General features: G+C 40.4%; 1 non-coding gene across 1 annotated transcript; it reads right to left on the bottom strand.

The window, feature by feature from the left end:
- Window positions 1-19,572: 19,572 nt before the first annotated feature.
- LOC141624350 (small nucleolar RNA R71) lies at window positions 19,573-19,679 on the bottom strand. The gene has a single exon (XR_012534161.1). It is a non-coding gene; the product is annotated as a small nucleolar RNA R71 (small nucleolar RNA).
- Window positions 19,680-21,502: the final 1,823 nt, after the last annotated feature.

Raw genomic sequence — 21,502 nt, 5'->3', positions numbered from 1 at the left:
ACGGTTCCAATTTCCCATAAAAATTGGTGGCGACTCCACAAATGCAACGCTTGTCCCAAGCGCCTCCGCGCACGCCGCGGCGTGGCCCATGTCCACAGTTTGGCGACTCCGCTGGGGTTATACACTTACGTGTTACCCAGGGTGAAACTTGAACGAGCTTAGGGAATAGTTTATACGAGACAGTTGTCGATTTTCATTACTCAACCTTCTTAGGTCATTTTATTTGGCCTTCATAGGCTCAACCCAACCCATTCGACCAATCGTCCCATTTGGACGGTCCAAATTCTTATCTGGGCCTAAGGATAGATAGAGATTGACGGCAACCATACCATGTTACATACTCTTGTTTGTATCAAGGGCTTTCACTACTCGAGGAAATGGACTAGGAACCGACCTTACTCTTATTTGGCACGAACCTCTCCACAGACCAGGGATTGATTGCTTGGTATGGCAACCTACCTTTTTAAGCCAAAACCCTTTAAATGCACTCGGCATACTGTTATAATGCCTGTATGAATGTTTGTATCATATGTGATCACCATTTTGTAAACAAAACCATGACAAAATTTTTGTAAAATTAAAATCCCTTTTAAAATGTAAATATTTTCGAAAGTGGCCTAAAATAGCGCAAAATGAGTCGAAACTCTGTCCAAATGTCCAGTCAAAATTCGGTCCTCGAAACCCATTTGAAGAAACTCACCTCGAGTCAGCACTCAACTACACTACAGTTGCCTAGGACAAACATTCCAAAATTGGTCATTTTCAAACCTCACTTAACACAGTGGCACACTTCCACTTCACAAGTCGAGTCTTTTTCAAGTAAGTGTGCTAAAATGGTCGATCAAGTTTTGATTTGTCGTCGATCTCTTATCCCCAGTTTCCAAGATGCCTTGAACTAGTCACGCAAGTGTTAATGGACAACCAAGCGAAGACGTCTTTTAACTCATGTAGGAGGTCGATGAAATTGACCCTTTCAGTTGGGTCTAGGGTCGTCCTTATCCTAAGTTCTTGGGGTTCTAATTCCGTTCCTACGTTGATAGGTTTGGTGTTTTCTATAACTGGTGCCCCTTCCCCCTCGTCTAGTATTTTTTTTGATTATGTAGGGAGGTAATTCGATTGAGTCTTGGTCAGGATCATCTTCATTATCATCGTAAATAGAATTGCATTTAGAATAACACAAGGAGTATGGAGAATCAGATTTATTCATATTAAAATTTAAAAACAGCTGAAACAAAGAAGCCATCTGCTCAGTAGTCAGTGGCGGTAAAGGGACAGTTGCTAGGATATGCCCCAAGCTACTGTTACTAGGTGACGCTATGCTATAAGGAATAGAGGGATGGGGAGTGACGATAGGAGGAGACTCTCTAGCGAATTCTCTAGACTTAGGTTCTGATTCCGACTCTGACTCGAATTCATCATCTTTGGGTTCTCCTTTGAACATCTCTCCTTCTCCAGTGGTGACCTTGAAGAGCTTTCCTTGATTGTTGGTCCATTTGATCGACTTTCTCTATTCCTTCTGCTGATTTGAGTTGGTGTCAGTGATCAATGTTGTAGGTTGAAATGGTCGTCTTGAAGTATCATGGTAATGATCTCATCCTGTGCTGCCCTGACAAATCGATCTTCTCCAAATATGAGGCTAACAACCTGCCCTCAATTCCAGCTAGTTGAATGCCTTTGTATCTCTAAGGTTCGGGAAATGTAAAAAGATTTTATTTTCGCAGTGGGAGTCCAAATGCAACCCTATCTCCCCACACTAAATAGCTATTTCGTTAGAGAAGGGGCATTTTGGTGAGCGTTGCTACCTTGCCACTCAGAGGGATCTTGATCTTCTGGTGTAAGGTGGATGTTACTGTTTTGGAAGCGTGAATCCAGGGCCTACCCATAAGTATGTTGAAGGATGCCTTTATGTCCACTATCTAAAAATTAACCTTTCGCTCGATCGGCCCTGTGGCCACAGTAAGATTAACCAGCGCCATTACTTTACGTCGCGTCCCATCGTATCCGCGAACGCCTTGGTTGGTAGGAGTCCAGTCTGATTCTTTCATGCCTAATTTTTATGCCGTTTTCAGTGGTATGGCATTGACTGTGGAACCATCATCAACCAAAGTCATTAGTACATTTTTTTTCAAGCATGTGACTGTGATGTATAGACCAAGGTTATGGGTGACGCCAAAGGGAGGCAAGTCCTCATCTGAGAAAGTAACTGGGTTACATAGTTTGACCGGGTCTTGAAAGACTAGGTTGACGATGTCGTCAGGTGTAGAGTTAGATGCCACGTTCTATTTAGCCAATGCTTGCAGTAAAGCCTGGCGATGAGGAAATGAACTTGCAACTAATTGCCAGACTGAAAGATCAGCCTTTGTCTTTTGAAGTTGTTTTAATAAATGGTCAGGAGAAGTATCTTCGCCATCATTTGGTCTGATGACATTGGTATTGGTAGTAATTGGACCATTTGTTTGAGTAACATTTTGATATGGACGTCCTGAGCGAGTAAGGTGGTCCACATCTTGATCTTCACTAGCCTTGACTAGAGGGTGTTCTGTGTGGTAAACATCTTCATCGTCATCCTCCCAAACTCCATTGACGATATTGAGCTCTCTTAAGCCTATGATTTCAGCCTCTAGGTTGATTATTTGCTCGACCAAATCGTCGGTTACTGCGATCACTTCTTGCATTGTGGATTCTTGGGATAAAATTGGAATCACTGGCCTATTTTCTCTAGGTACAGTGCTTGGATTATGTAGGGATCCCACTACAGCTTCTAGCTTTGAAACCTGTCTACTCACACTCTTTACCCATGCGACAAAATCAGCAATAGTAGGGGAAATGGCGGAATAACTCTCTTCATTTTCTAGTGCATTGATTTCGTCTTCAGCTGGAGAAATGAGGTGTGAGCAATCTAAGGTGGATTCCTCATTTGTTATCATCAGAATTCCAAGAGGATTTTGAGTGTTGTTAGGCTTACTTGCAGGAGGTATATGTAGGCGCCCATCCTCAATCATATCCTGAATGGCATGTTTTAATTTGAAACATTTCTCTGTGTCATGCCCTTTGCCTCTATGGTACTCGTAGTAGGCATTCTTATCCCAGAATTTAGACTTCTTCTTTGGGTCAGGTGTAGGTCCTATAGGTTGGAGCTTACCTTGTTTCATCAGTCTTTTTAGAGCGTTGGAATATGAATCACCAAAGTTTGTGAACTTCCTTTGTGGGTTATTCTTCTTGGTAAATGATTCGACAAGGTTGACTTCGTCTGTCTTGCTAGAAGAGCCTTAAGAACGACTCATTGTGCCTTGATATCCGCGACCTACCGTTTTGGACAAGAGTCCTTTACGGATGTCGTCTTCAATTCTTGTGCCTAATACAATTAAGTCTTTGAAAGACTTTATATCAAACCATCTATTCTATTTACAGCATCATTTATTCACTACCATGGCTCCCCTAATCCTAACATAAAAAGATTTAGCTACTCATATTTATGGTGAAACTAATAACAATAATGGATGAATTAATCAAAGACATAATATAAAGATGATAGAGAGGAATTAACATAAACTAAGCAATAACGATAATTAAAATAGTAATTAAAAACAAAGAGTAAAGATGTAAAGAGGAATTCAATTGAATCAAGAGTATAAGAAAGATTACAAAGTTTAGAATCCGGCAATAAGGACGAAAGCAACGTCGAACAAGAGAAGAAAGAAAGTTTCTACTTAAGAGAATAATTAAGAACTGATTAAGAGAGTAAAAGATTGATAAAAGATGTTTTAACCTAATGACGTCTTCACCTTATATAGGGAAGATATTTATTAAACAAAACTAAGATACTAATTAAGTTTACACGAAGTAAAATCCCGTGTAATATAGCAAAGTGCTCGATCGAGTGATTTGAGACTCCTCGATCGAACACTATTCCAGCAAATCCTCTCGATCGAACAGAAAGCACGTTCGATCGAGTAACCTCCAAATCCCACCTTTCGATCGAGTACAGAAAGGACTCGATCGAACAATCTTCACCACCAAATCCACTCGATCGAACACAGAAGCCTTTGATCGAGTACTCAGCCACTGAAACAGCTCGTTTTCTTCATTGGTTAGCTTTCGATACCACTTCACGCTTCCCGAGGCATAGTGATTCCGCTTCAAAACTTCCATCTCCATAAATGCATGCTAAGGGGACTGAAAAAGGTACGATTCCGCTACTTTTGGGTCTGTTCCTGCAAATAAGGCAAACCAAACCAAAGTAGCCTATTCGGGGCATTTTGCAATACAAAACTACGAGAATTACATGGAAATGCGTGCATAACAGGCCAAAAAGGACTATGTAAAATGCACGTATCAGTATACATGGGTATGTGGTATGATTGGCATTCATGATATATGAGAAAGAGGTACAATTGGTAAGCGTGATGCATATTCATTGTGAAATGGGCATATTGGCATATTGTGATGCATTTAGTGATATATGTGGTGGTTGAAAATTGTTGGTGATGATACATGTTGTGAGGAGACGTAAGACGGTTGGGAGACCGTCTAATGCTTGAGTCGCCTCTTGGAGCTTCCCACTCCAAGAGAAATGTGCAAATAAGTGACTTGAGTTATGGAGGGACTCGTGTGGTTCAGGCACGACATCTAGTAGGGGATCCGAGTCGCCACGGATGTGTTCCGAGTACCTATTTCTGAGGTGTGTAACACCCCGCGATAAAGCGGAAAATATAACTAATAAATTAAAGCGGAAATTTGTGATGTTTTAAAAACTTTTAAAATTACTAGTTAAAGAATAGCACGCGGGTGCCACTAACGAAAAAAAACGAATACAACAATAGACAAATTTAGGTTATTACAATCCAAGTCTAGAAAACGGGGAAACGATATCCCACGAATAAACATATAAGGGGTTTCTAAACTAGCAACTAAGGCCCAAGGGTTTAGTTCTCGCTAGCCCACACGTTTTCCCCATGTAAGCATCTTCACCACCTGCCATTCATGTAAACATGAACGCCACAGTCAGTGGGGAGTAACTCAAGGTTCTCCCAGCCACAATATGTCGAAACGAACATAACAAAGAACATAAACAAACAATCATATTAGATAAGACATGAGTGAATCGAATCATAACTAAACATGGGATCATACGTGTTTAAACCAACAAGGAATAAAGAACTGATGGAATAAACATGTAAGGCATAAGCAACAATAAATAAATGGAGAAGAAAGACAAGGAAACAGACACGACCACTTAGCCACGAGCACGTATTATAAGGAGAAATGACCAAAGTAACCATCCAAATAATGCAAGACATTTATCACTCTTAGACTATAATTTCCCCGGGTAGGACTACGATAATAATACGGTCCTACTCTAAATCTGCAGATTCTCGGGTGTACATTCTGATTCGACGTACGCCAGCACAGCACGCACCCAAGACTTGACTACTAAGGAGACCGAGTAGCCCAATCGCCAGAACAACACGAAAGTGGCGGAAAGACTAAGATAAGACTCACTTGCCAGAACAGCACAAGTGGCCAAAAGCGTACTTGCCAGAACAGCACAAGTAGGCCAAAACCGTACTTGCCAGAACAGCACAAGTAGGTCAAACCCGTGCTTTCCAGAACAGCACAATCAGGGCAAAAATGTATGTCAAGCACATACGATGGTAATATGGCATTTCTACAAGAATACGATTCTTACAAGTCATTATTTATAATAACCTTTTCATGCTTGTAACATATAAATAAACATTTTATTTCATAATTATACATGCCGGTTAAATAGAATAAACAAGTACAACAAACAAGTACATGGGACGGGATTATTAATGTCACACTTATACTTATGGCTTGCATCTCACCATAAGTACGGATGGAAACATCAGTCCCGACGATCATATCGCAACTAGAGGGCCTATGGCTCACCCCTAGTGTCCGGTAGGACCACGACTCACACCACCGAACAATACAAGACATTATCAAGGATATGACCCTTCACAAATAATTATTTAACAATAAATATCTCATACTTGTTTTATGCAGATAAATATTTCATTTTACAATTTATCATGCCGGTTAAATAAAATATAATGAATGATAATGGATAATTTGCGTTATATGAAATATACGGGATAAAATGTGACCAAGTCCAAGTGACCCATTTATAAGCCCAATAAATAAATCATGTGAAATCCAATGAATGGACTAGGATAAGCCCAATAAAAGTGACATAGTAAGCCCAAAACAATGAATATGTTAGGTCTGTCATCGGAAGCATGTGAAAACCAATTAGTCCAACACGATAATTCCAACAAAGACTTAAGGTGAGTCCAATCAACAAAATTAAATGGGCCCAAAATCTCACATATAGACCGGTCCAAATATGAAACACAACCACCCGGCCCAAAATGCTAACACAACAATTACCATAAGAGAAAAGGAAGAAACAAAAGAATGGGAAAAGAGGATGGGGAGCACGAGTATGCAACTCTGTCCCGTGACTACCCCCGACACAACCAGTGCATGGCCACACCGTCAGCCCACTGCCGGCCACCAGCCCAGCCACGCTACATCCACTGTCTGTCCCCCATTACCAACCAGCCCAACCGAGTTCGACTCGACTACAACCAATTGCACGAACAGCTGTAAAATAAAGGAGTAAATTGGACAGCCAAAATCCCGACCTCCACCAACAGCCTTACACATCCTTACCACCAGGCATATACTCCGCCCCAAGCTCAACCGCCATTCGCCCAGAACGGCCACGAACACCCGCCAACACTCGACTAAAACAGAGTAGAGCATCCCAGTAGTCCGTATTTTCGGACGGGAAATGAAAGGCAAATTCGAGACGGAAATAGACACGACTATACATGGATAACCCCACATACCTTACCATAGCCACGCTCAACAAAACCCAGACAAACGCAGCTGTAAACACCTGCCCTTTTGAGACGGAAACAGCACTCAGTTCAACAACCCCAAACCCGTCTGTCACGGTTCCAACACAACACCCAAACAGTCCATTTCAGAAACTAAAATCAGACGGAAAATTTACCATACTAATGAGGTAGTTAAAGAATCGTACTTTACTAGAAAAGAACATATAAAATGACCCATAATACGGAAATTTCGACATTTGTCGAGTAACATATCACCGTTACTTTTAGCTCTCGAATTCCGAGTAAAAACGTCCAAAACACGAGCCTATCTTCAGTCTTCAACTAAAAAGGAGGAAAAACGAGTTACATGAGTCACAAAGCCGAGTTATCATAAGGTGCTCGTTTCGAAACTAAGTCAAAACATAAGCTTTCTTACCTTAAAAGAACGAGGAAAGGACAAGGGAGCTAATGGTACAAAAATAATGGAGTTTGGTTGAGAAATAAGGGAGAGATCTTGGGTTGAAGGTAGACGAAAATGGCGTTGGGTTCGCTGTGTTTTGTTGCTGTTTGTTTTCGAAAAGAAAGAGAAGAAGAGGTGTGCAGGTGGGTCACGGTATTAAGACCACAAAAAAAAATGATATACACTAACATATATATAATTAATAATAATAGTTGTAATAATAATAATAATAATAATAATAATAAAAATAATAATAATAATAATAATAATAATAATAATAATAATAATAATAATAATAATAATAATAATAATAATATAAAGATAAAGTGTAAAAAGGTAGGTGAGCGTGTTGTCGATTTCTGGTTGGTCCGGATTAAAAAGGTTACAAAGTAAAATGTGACGGTCTATAACTAGACGGAATAATGTCTCGAGTCTATATTAACTTGAGACGGGAACTAATATTATCACTGTCACTATTATTGTCCGACCAAAAATATGTATATATAAATTCTTATATAAATTATGTCTTAAAAATATAATTTAATAATACGTATTTTTATAAAAATGAGCTTTTATATAATACGTTTATAAAAAAAAACGTTTTTGACATAAAATTAATTAAACTGAATAATTCAAAAGAAAAAAATATAAAATAAAGTAGCCAAATGGTTTAATAAGTTTTAAATGTCAAAAATGGAATATTCGCGGGTGTTACAAGGTGTAGTGTCGTGGGCGTGTCCCTGCCACTGGTGGTTGTGGGTATGTCTGAGCGTGTCCCGGTACCGGCATGGTGATTGTATAATAATGTCTCATTCATATCATTGTCATGTTGCATATTTATCTATCATGTTGTGTCTTATTATTGAAACTGACGTGCTTGTGTGTCTGTGTAATTGTCAACTATTTCTGGGGTGGCCTGTGTCGATCCATATGATATTTCTAATCATATGGGGAGCAGGTTTAATACAGGTTGGTTTAGTGTCACGCGGGAGACGGGACACGCTTTGGACTCTGAGTCGAGCTACATAGTTGGATGACTTAGGCTATAGTCGAGTTGTATATGTTATATTTTACATTTATTAATCATTTAATCATTTGTAAATCACCAAATCTTTTATTTATTTAAGTTATTTCTCAATTGCAACTCCGATTCATCGCTTTGGGAAACCGAGATGGTAACATCCTCCCCATTACCTTGGCCGAGTACGAAGGGGGTGTTACAGGGAGTCACAAGGAGCGATAAGGGGATGAAGTCAATCTCTCGACATTGCTTCATAATCACAACCATTATCACCACCTCCATCTCCATCAAAATACTACCACAATAACAACCACAACAATAACCACGATAATAATCACAATAACAATCACAGTAATAATAATCACAACAATCATATATATACAATACTATACCATCTCACGATTAATCATATAATTGTACTAGGTAGGGAAACCCTACCTATAGCAAATCTACTAGCAATCACAACCAATCACATAATCGCATAAGGGATACCAACATCGTCACCTACATCAATCAACTAGACTCTATTACAACGACCAACTAATATCATTACATCACATATTAGTGATAATCACAACGACTTACCTAGTAAATACAAGAACTAGACTACGACGGAGCTCACGCGCCGACTCGTTAATCTCGTGCCCAAGTTATTGTCCTCTTGATCTTGTGTATAATTATAGATAACGGATGAAAACAGAGAGAGGGAGAGAGAGAGAGAGAGAGAGAGAGAGAGAGAGAGAGAGAGAGAGAGAGAGAGAGAGAGAGAGAGAGAGAGAGAGAGAGAGAGAGAGAGAGAGAGAGAGAGAGAGAGAGAGTGTAACACCCCCATTTATTCGGGAATGTCTAGCTAAAGGCTCCTGAATAAATGGGGGTGTTACAAAGTGGTGTCAGAGCAAAACGATCCTCAGGCCTAACGAATGAACATAATAATGAACATAGGATGTGTCTAATAAAATGAACACGGATAGAAACTGTTAGGAGCCCACTTAAGTCTTGGGATGAGTTAGGGGCCCCCTCACACCAAACTTCTGGCCCTTCCAGTTTCGAACCGAATACCTTTAGAGATGTTATAGTGTGGGGAAATTTAAAATGAATGTTATTACTTTGTCTTAGGAGTTTTTGGTTGCCTTGGTTGACTATTCATTTCGTTGATGATTGCGGTTACTGGGACGTAACCTTGCTTTTAAGGTGATCGAAATGTGATATGATTTTAAGCATTATTTTAAACATGTTGATATGGGTAAAGTATGTTGGCATGTATGTGGAAGGTGTGAATATGATTAAACATGTAAAGTATTAATTATTGTGTGTAATTGTGAAGAATGTGATTTTGGTTGATTTCACAAGATTTTTACCCTTGATTGTTTTAGCTGCCATTTACTGTCTGTTTAAAATTAATTTTCGAGATTTTTATGTGTGATAGCCTTATTAGTTAACTTTCATATGTCACAGGTCTCGTGTTCAAATAATATACGGTTTAGGAGAAATAAATATTTTAGTTGACAGTGGTCGGAATGTTCCTGTACAGTGATGTTTTCGCGCCATGTTTTTGTAAAAATTGCCATTTAAAAACTACTTGTCGATTTTGTGTAATTCTAACTCCATTGTTTAATAGACTAATGTAAGTTTTCAAATTGATAAGCCAAGTCATAATTTAAATTTTTAATAATTAATAGTGATTTTTACAAGTTGACCTAAGTTTCTGACGTGATGATGTAAAATTTCTGTTTCGACCAAACAATTTGTAAAATGTATTATAAATTGACCTTATGAGTTTTTAACTTGATTATTTCGCCCATTATTTACTAACTCTCTTTATTTTATAAAAAGTATAAGTTTTCAAGAATTAATTATGTTATTAATCATTTATGATTTTTAGTTATAACATGTTTTGCTTAGTCTTGAACAAATGAAAGTTTTTGTTTCTTGATATTTTAAGCATTGTGAATTGTGTGAAGTAGATTAACATATCTAGTGATATACGGAATGTGTTTCCCTAAGCCTATATATATGATTACAATAGTTGTATCCATGTTTAAGTTAGATATCATTATTAAGAAAAGATTAATTAATTAAATAGTTATGCGTATCTTTTGTTATAGATTATTATTTATTTGGCAATGTATTCGCCAATAGTTAAGTAAGAAGTTGAAATAAAGATTAGTTAGAATATCTTATATGTTGTGATTTTGCTATTTGGAAGTAAATCAAAAAATTTGTGTTCAGTTAACCATTAATTCGTGTTGGAAATAATACTTGTTTTATATTACAATGTGTGTGTTAATATTTTGTGACGTTACAACAATGAATTGTTTGTTCCTATTATTTGATATTCTGAACTTTGAGGACAAATTTTATTTTTAGGGGGAAGGAATGTAATACTACGAATATTTTGGGTTATTGTTGTGTTACCTTGTGATAAGATTGGCGTGATTGATAATCGTAAAATGCTTAATTGTGTTGGATGATGCTTAGTTATGAGGATGTTATAAGTGTTGTGGTAGTAGTTGTGGGCGAACTTCGGGACGAAGTTCATTTTAAGGGGGTAAGACTGTAATACCCTATAATTTAGTGAAATATATATAACTAATTTACGCAATTCAAATAATTAATTAAAAGCAGTTATATTAAATAATTGGAAATAGGACGTGATAAATATAATAATAAAATGATGAATGAGTCGGGATTAATTGTCGGGCTGTATGCATTGGGCCGCGTGCCGAGTATAGCTCGAGTAAATTATTTTATAATAATAATAATAATAGCAGGTGTAATTGTATTATAATAATTGTATTTGATTAAAAATAATAATAATCATAGTTGTATAATAACAGTCGTATTTGTATAATAATAATAATAATAATAATAATAATAATAATAATAATAATAATAATAATAATAATAATAATAATAATAATAATAATAATAATAATAATAATAATAATAATAATAATAATATTCTTATTACTGCCGTTGTTTTTCCATTTCTCGTTCTGTTTTTGGTTGGACTTGCTAGGGTTCCGGCAGGCTCTAGGGTTCGGGCGTGGTCCTTTCTAGGGTCCTACGTGGTTCTCCTACTGTTTGAGGTTGTCGTGGGTAGGGCAGTGGGTTGCGGGTTTCGACATCTGCGGGTTTTTGGCATTTCGGTCTTCTTTGTGTTCTTCATTGCTCCGTGGTTGGGTTTTTCTCTTCCGCTTGTTCTTTTGGCATTTGGGTGGCTACTGGTGGTTGTCGTTTGCCTATAGCTGCCCGTTCAACAGCCTGCCCTTTCCTCCAGCTTTCCTTTTCTTTTCCTTTGCCGTGCTGGTTGTGTTTGTTCTTGTGGTGCAACATTTACATGCACGTGCTTCTTTTTTGGTAAATTTGTTTTTGACTTCTTTTTCTGGAGTTATGCCCGACTTGGTACGGTTTCATTGTCCGTTTGTTGGTCTTCATGGGTGTCTGGATAATGGTGGTAAGGGTCTTGTTAAAACTGCCATGCTACGACACTTGTAGGATCGACACTGTCGTGGTGAAGCTATGGTTCTAACCCGTCAAACTCTTTCGGATAGTTTGACTGTTTATTCTAATGCTGAGATTACTTTGCAGCGGATGGGGGTTTGGTTGTGTGGGGAATGCCTTAGAACCCATACCTTACCTAAGAGGTGTCGTCATAGTCGGGACGACATTGTCGCGTCTCCGATTTGTGATGATGGCCATGTCCGTTTTTTTCATTCTAGTATTCCCCGACCTACTGTTCCGTCTCCGTCGGTTATCTCATCTCGATCTTTGGGGTTGAGCCGTTGGTTGGACCGTCTCTTTGCTTGATCGCTTGCTTTCTTTGGGGTTACGCACTGTGAAATCTATCCCTCCTAAGTGTCGCCTTGGGTTTGCTCGGGTTTTAAAAGGGGCTTTGGATGATGTGGGTGGCTCTCCAGATGACCTTTCCTGCTGGATTCGTTTGATTGTGTTGCCCCTTTGTATACTTAAGACCTTTTCCCCGAGGAGTAATCTTGAGTGTAGGACCGCGGTCGACGCCGCGCCGAAGGAGAGTATTGATGAGTGCTATTCTTGCTTGGGGTGTGCCTCGGTGGCGTTTGCGCTCTTACGGGCAACTTTGGATGAGGTTCCCCCTTCCTTTCGTGTGGAGGAGGATCTTGATTTGGGTGAGCTTAACCTTCGGCAGTGTCGGAGGAAGATTTGTGATGGTCATTATATCTGTCTCGTGCGGGTGCTCTCTTCATCGTGTATTGCCCCTTACTCGATGCCACTCTTGTGGCTTTGCAAGAGAAGCACCGTCGTCCCACCTCCTTCATTGCCTCCTTTGTCCGTGGATCTTCATCCTCTTGTTGCGTCTTGAGCGGTGGTTTTGGATATGATTCGGAGTTTCCCACGTGGCACTTCTTGTGGGAGGGATGGGTTTCGTGCCCAAGACCTTATGGATCGTTTGAGTGGCGCCGCCGTGGCTATCTCGAGATGATTTGATCGATTCTATTACTAGGGTGGTTAATCTTTTTCTTGAGGGCCGGTGTCCTCTTCCTCTGGGTGAGTACATTGCCAGCGCCCCTCTCACGCCGCTTGTTAAGCCGGGTGGTGGTGTTCGTCCTATTGCTGTTGGTACGGTCTGGAGACGGCTTGTCTCTAAGGTTGGTGCTTATATGGTTGGCCCGTCTTTATCTTCTTATTTTGATGGGTTACAGTTCGGGGTGGGTGTGTCCGGTGGAGGAGAGGCTATTTTGCATGCCTTGAACCGGCTCATTGAGGCTCGGGGGGCTCGGGTGGGGCTTTCTATATCGCTGGTTGATTTCTGAATGCGTTCAACCTTGTTGACCGTTCGACCATGCTCCAGGAGGTTCGCCGTCGTTGCCGTGTTCTCTCTCGTTGGGTGGAGTTTTGTTATTCCAGCCCCGCCCGCCTTTTTTATGGGGAGCACGCTGTGGTGGTCTTGTCGGGGTGTTCAGCAGGTGATCCGTTGGGGCCTTTGCTTTTCGCGTTGGTTTTGCATCCCTTGGTTTGCAAGATTCGGGACACTTTTGACCTCACTTTGCAGGCATGGTACTTAGATGATGGCACCATTGTGGGTGATACTTTGGAGGTGGGGAAGGTTTTGGACTTGATTAGGTTGGATGGCCCTCGTTTTGGTTTACACCTTAATGTCTCCAAGACGGAGGTCTTTTGGCTCGTTGAGGACCCACGGAGCCGGCTACCCGGGGTCTTCCCCACTTCTATCTCTCGACCATTGCGCGGTGTTACAAAGATTGGGAGGACACAAGACTTGTCCGGGTTTAGCAAAGTGAGATTGTGGCGACGAGAGTAACTAAGACCATTGAGCTAATGGACTTGGTTGCGAGGATTGAGGACCCGCAATGTGAGTTGCTTCTTGTTCGAGCTTGTACTGGTATTTCTAAGCTCTACTTCTCCCTTCGTACTTGCTCCCCCCCTAGTGTTTTTAGGTCTGTCCATCTTCCTTTGATACCGCTCTGCGTTCTAGCTTGGAACGTATTGTCACCGCGTCGGGCCGGGATTTGGGGATTGGCGGTGGCGCCTTGCTACATTCCCTTTTCATCTTGGTGGACTTGGTGTCTATGCGGCGGGAGATGTTTTATTTTATGCTTTTATTGCGTCCCGTCATCTGGTTTTGGTTTGCAGTGCTAAGCTCCTCGGCCCTTCCGGTGTTGTAGCCGCTGGCCCCGCTTTTGATGATGATCTTTGCGCAGTGTTTCTCGCGACTACGTGTTCGATATTTTAGGTCACCCTAGTGAACTTGTCGCCCCCAAACTTATGAAGAAATTGGCGACATTTATTTGACGACGGTTCGCCGCCTCGTAGTCTGTTTTCTCTTTGACACCGCGCTTGCCTTGCTTTATGGCGGTCTCGGCAGGTTCTCACTCCTCCGATTGGTTACGTGCGGTTCCTATCTCGGGGTTGGGGCGAGACTATGAACGGGAGGACTTACCGTAGTGTCTTTGGGGTATCCTCCGGGTGTTCCGTTATTCACGGTATCTAGGCCCCGTCCCGCTTGCTCTCGGGTTTTTTCTTTGGGGATGTTTTTGGGGACCACTGTTTCTTGTCCGGGCATCGTGGGCGTTAAACATCGGCATAACCTTGTCCGGGACACTCTTTTTGACATCTGCTATAGATCCGGTATTTCGGGAAAGGAGGTTGATATCGGTTTGGTTGATGGGCATGGTGGCTCTCTTCTCTCTTCGTCTGCGGATTTATTGCTTTATTCTTGGGACGGGGCGGGATGTGTGTATCGACCTGACAGGTTCTTCACCTTTGACTCAGATTGGGTTGGCGATTTTGTGCGGGCCGGGTTGTCGCTGATCTGCTCAGCGAAAGTGTGCTAAGTATGGGGATTTGTGCGCGGTAGCGGGTTATGGTTTCCTACCTTTCTCTTTCTCTTCACTTGGGGAGTCGGGTTCGGATCTTTGTTCTTGCTCAAGCGGATCCGAAATTCTCGGTATCTCAGGATGCGGGGGCTCGGGTGGCCGCTTACATTTTTACTAGACTTAGCTTTGCTATTGCTAAGGGTGTGGGAGCCCAGATTGTCTCTCGGCTCCCCACCAATTTCATGTAAACTTTTATTTTTATTTTAATGAAAGCTGCGCGCATCCCTTCATAATAAAAAAAAAAATAATAATAATAATAATAATAATAATAACAATAATAATAATAATAATAATAATAATAATAATAATAATAATAATAATAATAATAATAATAATAATAATAATAATAATAATATTAATAATAACAACAACAATAATAATAATAATATGATAATGGTATAGTTTCCTAATTGCTTCCTTGTACCCTATGACCTAACTATATAAATAGACCTTATTCATCATAAAACACAATAATTCACATAAAGAGAAAAGAAAAAGAGGAGCTAGCTAGAAGATCGTCACAAGGTAATATTTTAATCGTCTCATAACTTACTCACCTTAAGACTAATATAACTCGTTGTATAGACAACCGTTGACCGACCCGAGACCATCACCTTGACCGTGGGACACCAGGGATTTACCGGACCCACTGTTGACCACCTTTGACCGAGGTAAGGGGTTGTTTTCTGGGTGTTTTCGTCGGTGGTTAGAAGGGGTTGTAATATGGTTTTACTCGGGTTTTGAACCCTTAATTGGACTCGACTTGACCTGGGTACGATGGGGTTGTGACCTGGGTGGTTAGTCGACCAAGTTAGGTGGTAGAGGGAGGTCGTAGGTGGTGTTTCGTGCGGTTGTTAGCCAGAAACACGCGCTAGGGCAGAGTATGTTTAAACACGTTGCAACCCGTTTTTATACTCGTTGCCTTGACTGGGAATGGTAGGGGATGGAACCTGGTGGTTATTTCGACCGTATTGGGGCTGCTGTGGCGGCTTTAGGCGGTGGTTTGAGGCGGTGGTGGTCGTTTTAGCGTGAAACAGGGGAGGGGGTAGTGCGACTGCTGCTGTCGATTTTGGGAGGTTGTAGTGGTGGACGTGGTGGGTCGTTTGTGTCGTGGCTAGGGTTTCAGGACGGTATGAGGCACGGTGCTTAGTACGGTGGCCGTCTGTGGTTGTAGTGGTAGTCGTAAAACGTTGGTATAAGTCGGGTTTTCGGTATTAGGTGTCGCGGTTGTTATTTCTAGGGCGTGATATTGTAGTGGCTAGAGGCGGTTGTTGATGGTGGTTAAGGGCTGGTTGGGTTCTTTGTGGTGCAGGCTAGTGGTGGTGGGTTTCGATGGTGTCGTTGGTGGCTTGTGGTGTTGGGAAAAGACAGGTGAATGAAGGGTGTTGGACTCGGTTTAGCCATGTTTAATGGGTGTGTTTTGTTTTGGGGTTTGACGTGATTAACACGGGTTTTGGGTCATGGGTTGGTTTTATTTTTAACACGGATTGACTCGGGTTTTAATGAGTAATCGGGTTTTGACTTTTAAGGCGGGTTTTAACCAATGTTTAAGACGGGTTTAATAATTAATAATTTACGTGAAGAATATAATTGAAATAGTTAATTTATAATTAATGTAATTAATTATATGGTTTGATTGATAAAGTAGTAATTATAATTGTCGGAATTGTTAGGAGACGATCTTGTGAAGGATTGTGACGGTATTCGCTTGCTTAACTGTTAGGATTGCTTGAGCTGTTTATTTGGAGAATTTGCTATCAGGTAGGGATAAATCCTACTCAACTTTTATTTCGATATTGTTTGATATAATGGATGGACTATGTGACTGTGGAATTGATTATAGTGTGTTGTGTTGGGTGATATTATCATAATTGTTGGAAGGGAGAATTATATTGTATATGTTGGTTATATTGTGGTGGAATATTGTTGTAGTAGTAACAGGTTTATTCCGGCAGACATTACTTATAGTAATGTGGAGTGGTTGAACAGATTTATTCTGGCAGACGATATTTATCGTATTTACTCGAGGCAGGCCCCAGATTGGTCTGCAGGCCATCTGGTGGATACTACTCAACTATATGTTGAGGTAGACATTACCTTTTGGTAATGTAGTGTGTGTTTACTCACCTTTGGGTTGAGGCTGCCCCGGCCAGGGATTGGCGGGATGATTAGTGTGCTAAGTAAAAGGAAGGAGCACGTTGTCAGGGGGTTGTGCAATGTAAAAAAAGGAAATTGGATTGTTTATCGTATGTTTTTGTTGTTAGTATTTATTCCTACTCAACCTTGCGGTTGACTGCGTATTCATGAACACCTGCGGTGGACCGTTTCATGGGGAGCATATTTGACAGTGATGTGACCATAATTTGAGCATATTTAGTCCCCGAATTAGCCCCGTTCCCATGCTTTTTAGTGCATATTTGGGTCATTTATTATCTTTAGTCCTTTGTTTTGCATATTCTTTGAGGTTTTGATCCCTTGGTAGGAAAGGAGTGCAAACCTTGCATTTTCATGGCAAAATGGAGCTAAATTGATTGAATTCAATGACCAAGCATCAAAGAGAAGACAAGACTAGAAGGCCTTTGTACATATTGTAGTAGATGGGCAATGATGAGAAAAGATCCTTGCATCCCCGAGGAAATCCTCAAGGATTGTATGAAGATAAAGGAAGAAAAGAAGAAAGGAAGAAGCTGATCTACAATCCGAGCGGATTGCCCACAATCCGCACGTCCAAGACAAGCAATCCGAGCGTCTTCCTCAGAAGGCCGCTCGTCCAAAACCACCACAATCCGCCCGTCCACCCCACGAATCCGCTCGTCCAACAAGAAGACAATCCGCCCGTCCCGTGCTCTGGACGCTCGGATTGTGTGACAACTATTTCGTCTTCTACATGTTTTATAAAGGATGCGCATACCTCGGGAAAGACTAGCAAAAAGGAGACTCGCATATTTTTCTGAGAAGAGCGATTCCTCAAGGACTTAATCGTCATTTAAGCCCTTAGTAAACCCTAATTTATGTACCTAATCCCCACTATAAATACCCCATTTGTCTAATTAGATAATCATGTTCTTCTTAGCAATCTCTAGTGTAGTTTATATCAATCTAATCTCTCTTTAATCTTGTAATCAACATTTAATCAAGTTTTAATACAAATCTAATTTCCTTAATCTCTCTTTTGTTCATCTTTCATTTTAGGTAATTGAAGATTATTTGGGTTATTATTGGGAGATTGACAACCTTCCAATCAATCATCATGTACTTCTATTATTCTTTACTTTATTATTGGAATCATTAGTAGGTATAATTCTCTTAATCCCTTTTTTAATTATTGTTAATTATCTTCATTTATTCATCATGTTTTACTTTGTTGGTATGATTGAGAACCTTGCTAGCATGTTCAACATGATAATGAGGGAGTAGTTTCCTTAGCTAGGGTTAATGGGTAATTAGGGGAAACCAACATGGGGGATGATTCATGCTTAAATTAATATGTTTTCATAGTTTATTTGCTTGCTTGCTGTGATCTCAACTTATGCACATGTTATGCTTGATGAAATGCGAGCCTATGAATCCTTGCATTTTTTTACCCATCACCTATCTTTTCAATGAGACTTGTAAGACATAAACCAACTCGAGTCTCATTAGAGCATGCATATAGTTGAGTAGGGAAGATTAAGTCGACTTGTAGGTGTTGTACAATCTAATCGATTCGGTTCCGGGACCCAAACTTTCCTAGGATTGTAAGATATAAACCAACTCGATCCATCACAACAATAATTGCTTGCTTATGATTTGAGAGTATGTTTGTATGATCAATTCCCATGAATCCCCTATGACCCGATGACACCCTAGTGCCTTTTATCAATTGTTTATACCCCTTTTTAATCATCTTGCTTGTTTACTTTCATTGCTATTTAGTTTAGTGATCTTCTATTCAAACCCCAAATTGTGACACCCCTAGACACCACTAGTTGCAATTGAAAATCTCATCTCAATTCCCGTCCCTTGGGATCCGACCTTTATTTGCCTCTTTACTAATTGTAGATTTGTTTGTGGAGTTATAAATAGTGTTTTGGTCTAGGTGCTCCTAACGACAAGTACCGAAAACTAAACCTCTCAAGAGAGCCCGACCAAAAATGGCGTCGTTGCCGGGGACGGTGTTAACTTGATTTAGATTTTCTTAGATTGTTATTAGTTGTGTCTTTCTTTGCCTTGGGGAAGTAAAACTCCTCAAGGTTTGTTCTAATTACTTTCAAGTTGTTTGATATTTTACATGTCTAGAAGATCACAAGGTAATTTGTTACCCTTTGATCACGAAATTGAAAGGACTTTGACAAACAATAGAAGACTTGCTAGGAGAACTTTGAGAGGTATTGGTGAGGTTGTAGATATTCAACCAAATACTATTGAGTTCGTCAACCCTTTTGCAAGAGAAGGTGAGGAGAACCCAACACAAAATCCAACAAAAAATCAACCCACAATGCCTAAATTTTCATCACATTCCGTACCAACCGAGGAGAACCTACCCAATGGTACTCCCACACCACAACACTTGACCGGAAATTTCATTGCCAAATCCGCATTTATCCAATTAGTCGAAAGAAGCCAATTTAGGGGATGCCTAGTGAAGACCCTCACTCTCACATGGAGACTTTTTGTGACTATTGTGATGCGATTTCTCAAACCGGTGTAACTCAAGACTAAATTTGATGGGTCTTATTTCCTTTTTCTCTAATTGGCACCGCAAAACAATGGTTGAAAGGCCTTGATAAGGCTACTCTCAGAATTGACTCTTGGAAGAAATTGGCTCTAGCTTTCTACAAAAAGTTCTACCCACCGGAAAAGACTAACATGCTAAGAGCTCAAATTACGGGCTTTAAGCAAAGAGATGAAGAATCCTTGTATGAAGCTTGGGAGCGATTCAAAGGAATTTGTCGCTCATGTCCTCATCATAGACTTAGCGAGTGGTTCTTGGTACAACAATTTTGGAATGGTCTTTATGAAGACTCAATAAACATTCTAAACTTGGGATCAAATGGTATGTTCACCGAAGTTGACGATAATCAAACTTGGAACAAGATTGAGGAAATGGCGCTCCATAATTCACAATATAATAGACCTCGCAAGGCTACTAGAGGAGGAAAGCATGAAGTGGACTCTATTACTCAATTGGGTGCTCAACTTAGTGCTCACATTGATACCATCAATTTGAAGTTCTAAAAAGCTATGGCTAGACTTGAAGAAGCCTCAAATCACCAAAGCAACATGTTAATGCCATGACGTCATCTTCATCAATCCCAAGTGGGATATGTGAGAATTGTGGAACTTTGGGACATGACCAAAGTGAATGTAGGGGAACAAATGAACAAGTGAATGCTTTTCAAGCATACAAGAGTGGTTCCCCTTATTCAAATTATTACAATGAAAACACCAAATTCCACCCAAATCTCTCATACAAAAGCCAAAATGTTCAAAACCCTCAACCAACATACACCCCACCTCCCATGAGAAACCAAAATCAAAGATCCTTTTACAACCAAAACCAAGGTTACCAAAATCAAACTTCATACAATCAACAAAATGACCAAGGTTTTGATGTTCAAAAAGCGGTCCTCCAAATGCAAAAGAATCAACAAGAGTTTTTCACTCAAATGCAAAAGGATAGTCAAGCAAAGGAAATCACCATCAACAACATCCTAGCCCACACCAAAATGTTGGAAACCCAATTGACTCAACTAGAATCTTCGAGCTCACAAAGACAAAAGGGGGAATTACCACCTCAAAGTAATCCCCCGAGACATGAAACGGTTAGTGCCATTCACTTGAGGAGTGGTACGAGATATGAAGCACCAAAGAAGCAAGTTGAGGATGAAGTGGTGGAAGCTAGTGACAAAGAAGAAGTTGTGCAAAACTCCAAGGATGGAGAACCATCAAAAGAAGAAGTTTCAAAGAAAAATGAAGACAAGGCCAAGGAGAAGGAACCCATTGTGATTAGACTTCCTTTTCCAAGTCATCAAGCCAAGCCCTTTGATGACCAACTTGGAAAATTTATGGAAATTGTGAAGAATTTGGAAGTCTCGATTCCTTTCACGGAATTAATCAATCACGTGCCGGCCTATACAAAGTACATGAAAGACATCCTTACGAAAACGAAGTCAATCCGGAAGCTTGAGACTATCGCCTTCACTAAGGTGAGTAGTGCAATCCTTCAAGGGAGTTCACCTCCAAAACTTAAAGATCCGGGAAGCTTCTCAATACCGTGTACCATTGGCGACACAACGATCAACAAAGCCCTATGTGATCTAGGGGCTAGTCTGAGTGTTATGCCGTATTCGGTAAGTAAAAGGTTAGGGATGGGAGAGCTTAAATGTACCAATATCACACTCTAAATGGCCGATAGATCGACGAAGACACCATTAGGGATATGGGAAGATGTTCCCGTAAGAGTTGGGAAATTTTTCATCCCGGTGGACTTTGTCATTGTTGACATGGAAGAAGACTCCAATATTCCAATCATTCTAGGAAGACCTTTCTCGCACATCGCGGGTGCGGTAATAGATGTGAAGCATGGAGAGCTCACTCTAGAAGTGGGAGATGAGAGCATAACTTTCAATCTTGACAAGACCATGAGAGCTCCCCGTTTGCATGAACCATGTTTTATGGTTGATCATTATAGCCGGAAGGATGAGAGGAAGAAGTCGGAATTCCAATGGAAGAAGAAAGTTGATGATGCTCCATCAAAAGAGCAAGTGAATTGTAACAAAGACAGCTTGAAAAGCTC

Source organism: Silene latifolia, chromosome 1, assembly GCF_048544455.1.
Source record: "Silene latifolia isolate original U9 population chromosome 1, ASM4854445v1, whole genome shotgun sequence".
NCBI classification, from domain to species: domain Eukaryota; kingdom Viridiplantae; phylum Streptophyta; class Magnoliopsida; order Caryophyllales; family Caryophyllaceae; genus Silene; species Silene latifolia.
This window is presented reverse-complemented; position numbering and strand designations above follow the sequence as displayed.